Source organism: Arachis ipaensis, chromosome B3 (assembly GCF_059453495.1).
Source record: "Arachis ipaensis isolate K30076 ecotype BB chromosome B3, ASM5945349v1, whole genome shotgun sequence".
Taxonomy (NCBI): Eukaryota; Viridiplantae; Streptophyta; class Magnoliopsida; order Fabales; family Fabaceae; genus Arachis; species Arachis ipaensis.
The window spans coordinates 18,307,287-18,315,318 of record NC_142438.1 but is presented as its reverse complement, the minus strand read 5'-3'; the positions used below and the strand labels follow the sequence as shown (position 1 = coordinate 18,315,318).

The following is an 8,032-nucleotide window of genomic DNA, read 5'->3' as shown; positions in this document are numbered from 1 at the left end:
ATCCTTCCATGAGAGATTTGGGTGATTTCTCCATGAGGGATTATAGGTGTTTCCATAAGATTCACCCATGTAATTCACCTCTGCTATTGCAGGGTTTTCAGGATCATAAGCTTCTTCTTCAGAAGATGCCTTTTGAGTACTGTTGGATGCAGCTTGCATTCAATTCAGACTCTGAGAAATCATATTGACTTGCTGAGTCAATATTTTATTCTGAGCCAATATGGCATTCAGAGTATCAATTTCAAGAACTCCCTTCTTCATAGGCGTCCCATTATTCACAGGATTCCTTTCAGAAGTGTACATAAACTGGTTATTAGCAACCATGTCAATGAGTTCTTGAGCTTCTGCAGGCGTTTTTTTTAGGTGAATGGATCCACCTGCAGAGGTATCCAATGATATCTTTGATAGCTCAGATAAACCATCATAGAATATATCCAGGATGGTCCATTCTGAAAGCATGTCAGAAGAACACTTTTTGGTCAGTTCTTTGTATCTCTCCCAAGCTTCATAGAGGGATTCACCTTCTTTCTGTCTGAAGGTCTGAACATCCACTCTAAGCTTGCTCAGCTTTTGAGGAGGAAAGAACTTGGCTAAGAAAGCCTTGACCAGCTTATCCCAAGAGTTCAGGCTGTCTTTAGGTTAGGAGTCCAACCATATTCTAGCTCTGTCTCTTACAGCAAAAGGGAAAAGCATGAGCCTGTAGACTTCAGGATCTACTCCATTAGTCTTAACAGTATCACAGATCTGCAAGAATTCAGTTAAGAACTGAAAAGGATCTTCAGATGGAAGTCCATGAAACTTGCAGTTCTGCTGCATCAGAGAAACTAATTGAGGTTTCAGCTCAAAGTTGTTTGCTCCAATGGCAGGAATGGAGATGCTTCTTCCATGTAAATTGGAATTTAGTGCAGTAAAGTCACCAAGCATTCTCCTTGCATTATTGTTGTTGGGTTCGGCTACCATCTCCTTTACTTGTTCGAAATTTTCAATAAGGTTGTCTCTGGATTGTTGTAATTTAGCTTCTTTTAGTTTTCTCTTTAGAGTCCTTTCAGGTTCTGGATCAGCTTCAACAAGAATGCCTTTTTCCTTGTTCCTGCTCATAAGAAAGAAAAGAGAACAAGAAAAGAAGAGGAATCCTCTATGTCACAGTAAAGAGGTTCCTTATTGTTAGTAGAAGAAGAAAAGGAATAGGGGTGAAGAAGAATGAAGAATCCAAACACAGGGGTAAGGATAGGAGCAGTGATGTGAGATGAAGAGACGTGTTAGTAGATGAATAAATAATTAGAAGGAGATGAGGGAGAAGGATTTTTGAAAATTATTTTTGAAAAAAGGGTTAGTGATTTTCGAAAATAGTTTTTGAAAAAGGTTAGTGGTTTTCGAAAATTAAAATCAAAAATTAAAATAATTAATTAATTAAAAAGAAATTTTGAAAAAGAGGGGGGTATTTTCGAAAATTAGAGAGAGAGAGTTAGTTAGGTAGTTTTGAAAAAGATAAGAAACAAACAAAAAGTTAGTTAGTTAGTTGAAACAAATTTGAAAATCAATTTTGAAAAGATAAGAAGTTAGGAGGTTAGAAAAGATATTTTGAAATCAAATTTTTGAAAGAGATAAGATAAGAAGATATTTTTGAAAAGATATGATTGAAATTAGTTTTTGAAAAAGCTTTGATTTTTAAAATCACAATTAATGACTTGATTCACAAGAAATCACAAGATATGATTCTAGAACTTAAAGTTTGAATCTTTCTTAACAAGTAAGTAACAAACTTGAAATTTTTGAATCAAAACATTAATTGATGATGTTATTTTCGAAAATTATGATATAAAATTAAGAAAAAGATTTTTGAAAAATATTTTTAAAATTTTCGAAAATAACTAAGAAAAATTAAAAAGATTTGATTTTTGAAAAAAGATTTTGAAAAAGATAAGATTTTTAGATTGAAAATTTGATTTGACTCATAAGAAACAACTAGATTTTAAAAATTTTTGAAAGAGTCAACTCAAATTTTCGAATTTATGAGAGAAAAAAGGGAAAGATATTTTTTGATTTTTTGAATTTTTAATGATGAGAGAGGGAAACATGAAAAATGATGCAATGCATGAGAATTTTGGATCAAAGTATGTGATGAATGCAAGAACACTATGAATGTCAAGATGAACACCAAGAACACTTTGAATGTCAAGATGAACATCAAGAACATATTTTTGAAAAATTTTTAATGCAAAGAAAACATGCATGACACCAAACTTAAAAACTTTTCATGTATAGACACTATGGATGCAAGAATGCATATGAAAAACAAGAAAAGACACAAATTATGAAAACATCAAGATCAAACAAAAAGACTTACCAAGAACAACTTGAAGATCATGAAGAACACTATGAATGCATGAATTTTTCAAAAATTTTATGCAACTTTAAAACATGCAATTGACACCAAACTTAAAATCTGACTCAAGACTCAAACAAGAAACACAAAATATTTTTGATTTTTATGATTTTATGATTTTTTTTTGTATTTTCTTTTAATTTTTTCGAAAATCATTTTGAAAAAAGAAAAATAAGGATTCCAAAATTTTTAATATGAATTCCAGGAATCTTATGCTCTTTAGTCTAAAGCTCCAATCAAAGGGTCAGGCATGGCTTAATAGCCAGCCAAGCTTTAGTATGTAACTCAGACATGACACGCCTAACATGCCCTATCCAGAAGAATTAGACATGGCTTTACAGCCAGCCAGGCTTTAACATGCTTCATGAAACACTAGAATTCATTCTTAAAAATTCTGAAGAAAAATATATTTTTTTGAAAACATTTTTTTTTCGAAAACAAAGGAGAAAATTTTGAAAACTTTTTGAAAATAAAACAAAAAGAAAATTACCTAATCTGAGCAACAAGATGAACCGTCAGTTGTCCAAACTCGAACAATCCCCGGCAACGGCGCCAAAAACTTGGTGCACGAAATTGTGATCTCAGGCAACGGCGCCAAAAACTCTGTACGCACGTCTTAATAAATTGTTTTTCATTCACAACTTCGATACAACTAACCAGCAAGTGCACTAGGTCGTCCAAGTAATAAACCTTACGTGAGTAAGGGTCGATCCCACGAAGATTGTTGGTATGAAGCAAGCTATGGTCACCTTGTAGATCTCAGTCAGGCGGATATAAAATTGATTATGGAGTTTTCGAAAACAAATAATAAAATAAGGATAGAAATACTTATGTAAATCATTGGTGAGAATTTCAGATAAGCGCATAGAGATGCTTTCGTTCCTCTGAACCTCTGCTTTCCTGCTGTCTTCACCCAATCAATCCTACTCCTTTCCATGGCTGTCTTTATGTAAGGACATCACCATTGTCAATGGCTACTTTTGATCCTCTCTGGAAAATGATCCGATGCGCTGTCACTGCATGGCTAATCGTCTGGAGGCATCACCGTTGTCAATGGCTGCGTTCCATCCTCTCTGTGAAAATGGTCCGATGCGCTGTCACTGCATGGCTAATCATCTGGAGGTTCTCGATCATACTGGAATAGGATTTACTATCCTTTTGCGTCTGTCACTACGCCCAGCACTCGCGAGTTTGAAGTTCGTCGCAGTCATTCAATCCCAGAGTCCTACTCGGAATACCACAGACAAGGTTTAGACTTTCCGGACTCTCATGAATGCCGCCATCAATCTAGCTTATACCACGAAGATTCTGATTAAGAGATCCAAGAGATACTCATTCAATCTAAGGTAGAACGGAAGTGGTTGTCAGGCACGCGTTCATAGGGAATGATGATGATTGTCACGTTCATCACATTTAAGTTGAAGTGCGAATGAATATCTTAGAAGCGGAATAAGTTGAATTGAATAGAAAAACAGTAGTACTTTGCATTAATCTTTGAGGAACAGCAGAGCTCCACACCTTAATCTATGGAGTGCAGAAACTCTACCGTTAAAAAATACATAAGTGAATAGAGGGTAAGCATGGCCGAGTGGCCAGCCTCCCATGGAGGTCTAGAGATCTAAAAATGATCAAAAGATGTCTAATACAATAGTAAAAAGTTCTATTTATAATAAACTAGCTACTAGGGTTTACAGAAGTAAGTAATTGATGCATAAATCCACTTCCGGGACCCACTTGGTGTGTGCTTGGGCTGAGCTTGAATGTTACACGTGCAGAGGCTCTTTCTGGAGTTGAACGCCAGGTTGTAACGTATTTCTGGCGTTCAACTCTGGTTTGTGACTTGTTTCTGGCGTTTAACTCCAGACAGCAGCGTAGAACTGGCGTTCAACACCCTTTTACATCATCTAAACTCGGCCAAAGTATGGACTATTATACATTGCTGAAAAGCCCTGGATGTCTAATTTCCAACGCAATTGGAAGCGCGCCATTTTGAGTTCTGTAACTCCAGAAAATCCACTTTGAGTGCAGGGAAGTCAGAATCCAACAGCATCAGCAGTCCTTCTTCAACCTCTGAATCTGATTTTTGCTCAAGTCCCTCAATTTCAGCCAGAAAATACCTGAAATCACAGAAAAACACACAAACTCATAGTAAAGTCCAGAAATGTGAATTTAACATAAAAACTAATGAAAACATCCCTAAAAGTAACTAGATTCTACTAAAAACATACTAAAAACAATGCCAAAAAGCGTATAAATTATCCGCTCATCACTTGTTTTTAAGATCAGTAAGGAGCGTCTTCGAGTTGCTTCTGCTGCTTTTCTGCAACTCTACAAGCATATGGCGGCATCTTTTCAGTTTGCAAAATAGTTTGTATATAGGTGATCTATTTATTTGGGTTTGCCATGCTTCTTTCACAATGTTTGATACCTCCTTGCTGTTACACCACCTCTCTTAAAATCGAAATCTCCTTTTAGTTCTTCTTTCTTTGTTGTCTGAATGTAATAGAAGTGGATAATGATCTGATCTGGTATCCTCCAAGTGGATGACCATTGCTTTCAGGTACTTTAACCTCGAATGTGTTAAGGTCAAACATCTATCCAACTTTTCTTTAACAAAATTCTCACCAAATTGTTTGTTGCTCCAAGTAAATTTGCTTCCAATATACCCTAAGTCCACCAACTCACCTTCATTAATAAAATTATTGAAAGCCTCAATAAATCTTCTCGTCTTTATACGATTCCTTTCTTTGTCGTGGTACTCTGAGATAGCATATTAAAATCTCCTATCACCAAAGAATATTGACCTGAGCGGCGAATAATCTCCAAAATCTTGCCAAACTGCTCCTTCCTCCGATTCTCCTCACAATGAAGATGAATAGCCACCACCTCTCATTGCTTTTGGAGTCTACGGCCAGTTCATGAGAATTGAATCATAAATTCTTCTTTGTGCTGAACCATAATATCTAACTCTTCCTTCCATGCCAACACCAATCCTCCTGCCAATTCCCTAGGATCCATACAAGAAAAGTTCACAAAATCCAACTTCCTACAAACTTCCGACACAGTCAAGGTATTATTTTTCGTTTCACACATAAACAATACCTCGGGAGAATGGGATTTACAAATCCCTTGTATGATGTGAACTATCAAGGGTTTTTTCAAATCCCGATAGTTCCACATCAACATCTTCATAGCGCTCCGGGTTCCCTTTCAAGGGTAGCACCCTCCCCTTCAACAGTCGCAACAGTGGATTTTTGGCACATTTTCTTTGAAATTGCCATCTCCATTCCTTCTTGGGCCTTCCTCTTTTTTTCCTGTCACATTGATTATTTTTCTTCTAGCGAGAATTTTCAAGTTTGGCTTCCGTTTATTTTGTTGTCCTACTTCTTCGGAGTATCTTGGTAACATCCAGGTTAAGCAGCACTTTAACAATCCTACTTTCCTTGCCTCTCATTTGAAATATGTCAACATCTAAGACTTCTCCCATTGCTCTTTCGATTTTTCCACCTAGCTCCTTTGTTTTGTAGTATTTCAGTAATTCCCAAAGTTGAATCCACACCAGAACGTGAGAGAATTCTGCATCATTAAGTGTCTCTTCTTCCTTCCATCTCTTTAGATTTAGGATATAATTTTTGAAAAGCCATGCCCCCTCTTTCGATTCGAATAAGCTCTTTTTTGTTAGAGAAGAAAAACAAGAAGAGGTTTCCTCCATGATCTACCACCCTAAATCCCTCTGGTTCCCTCCAAATAGCCTGCATTGCTGCCTCCATAGTCCCTCCTAAAAAAGCTCGATCAGCCAGCAACCCACCTACCAAACTCCTTGAGCATCTCTCTACCCCTGCTCGAATTTCCTCTTCACCAAACGCAACGACTTCCTCCTCTTCCTCCCAACTCCTTCTTCCTCTGTCTCGATTGTGTGAGCAGTCGATATTGCCATTAGGATCTCAGTGACGCTTGTAGAATTTAGATGAATTTAGATGGACGTTTGTGTTTTTTATAAATTAGAATTTCTCCCGCTTAAATTCTCGCAGAGCACTATAAAACCCTGGTAGAGCACCATCAATCCCTAAATTATTAGACCAACTTGATTAACCTTAATTACTCAAATGAGTTGGAGATTTTGGTAGTTTACTCTTATTATCTTCTTTTTTCTTATTATTATGTCATTTTTACTCACAAATTACTACAACCACCATGACCACTTCAATTGTGATTTTTGTCGTTACTCAAAAGAAAATCATAATGAAAAGAAATGATATTTTTAAAAGAAAAATGTTAATTTTAACTAAAGAATTAAAATAGAACGAAATAAGATGTTTGGGATAAAAATTAAATATTTTAAAAATTAAAGACGAAATTAAAAGTATCAGAAAAATGTAATTTATCTCTCTTAACTTTTTGCTCATTATGTGTAATTTATCTATTAAACTTTTAAAAGATGCAACTAATTGTTCTCTTAAATTTATAAAATATTACCAAAAAAAACTTCAAATAAGTGTTCTTCAAAATTATTCTTCCATTAAAGAGTGATTTATTTATAAAACACAATTTACAGTAATAAATTAACAACTTCATATATAGTTTTAACTTTTAAGCTATACATTTTAAGATTCTAAAGTACGTATATATAGACTGCAGTGTGAAGATGAAGTAAAATTTGTTTAGAAAATGAATGAATAAAAGAGCTTTCCCTAACTCTCAACAATGAATAATATATATGTTCAACAGTTGAATGACATTCTTCATAACCATAACCATAACATAATATAGTTGCCTCTTTAGTGGTTGTGTGGTGAGTCATATTGAACGGTTGGAATGATGCTATTACACTTTTCTTCGAAAGTCACCAAATGCACCAAACCAATCATATCTTGTCTTGTTTCTTTAGAGTCACCATTCACCAACAACTTACATATATGTGGCAAGTGTATAGTATCCCCAAATCCCCTAAGTTTTGAACCATACATGTGTATTAATAATGTGTCATTCCCTCAACTCAAAAGAATAATTTTGTGGACAAAGACATTTTATTTTATGCCTCTTGTTTCCTTGTGCATAGCAAATTCACGTTTCATATGCCTTTGAATCCAACCGTGTCACAAAAGAGTGTCATAGAAACTAGTACTACACAAAAATTTCTACCCTTAAATTATATCCTTTTATTAAACTAAATCCAATCATGTTCCATTTCACGTGGTCATGTATATATTTATATATAAAAGTTAAAACAAATGGACATTGGTCGATCACAAATTTAAAGTTAATTCTAAGCCATACAATCAACCTTTCTTCATTAGGAAGTGTGCATATATATATGCCTCAATGACAATGCAGCACCTTCAATTGAATGAAGCATCTATCTTCTTAATCATAGTTTATTAATTAACATTTTTGTTTTTAAAATATATATATATTCCATTTTTTTGTCAAAATCTAGTGGAGTCAAAAAATTCCCTCTTTTTCTTCTTGCGTCACTAAATTGACCATTTGACCCTTTTGGAGCATATGATTGGAAAAGGACAAATTAATAGTGTAAGAATGTGATTACGTGAGGTATTGGCATTCATGTCCTTATCCACAAGAAATTAAATATTGGTCTAGGGAACATGTATGTGCTTCAAGCAATCAAATCCGTAGATGAGTTTC

The 8,032-nt window shown here is 35.0% G+C and overlaps 1 non-coding gene across 1 annotated transcript; it reads left to right on the top strand.

The window, feature by feature from the left end:
• Positions 1-453: 453 nt before the first annotated feature.
• On the top strand, positions 454-561 carry LOC148569957 (small nucleolar RNA R71). Its single transcript, XR_015908398.1, has one exon. It is a non-coding gene; the product is annotated as a small nucleolar RNA R71 (small nucleolar RNA).
• The last annotated feature ends 7,471 nt before the right edge of the window (positions 562-8,032 follow it).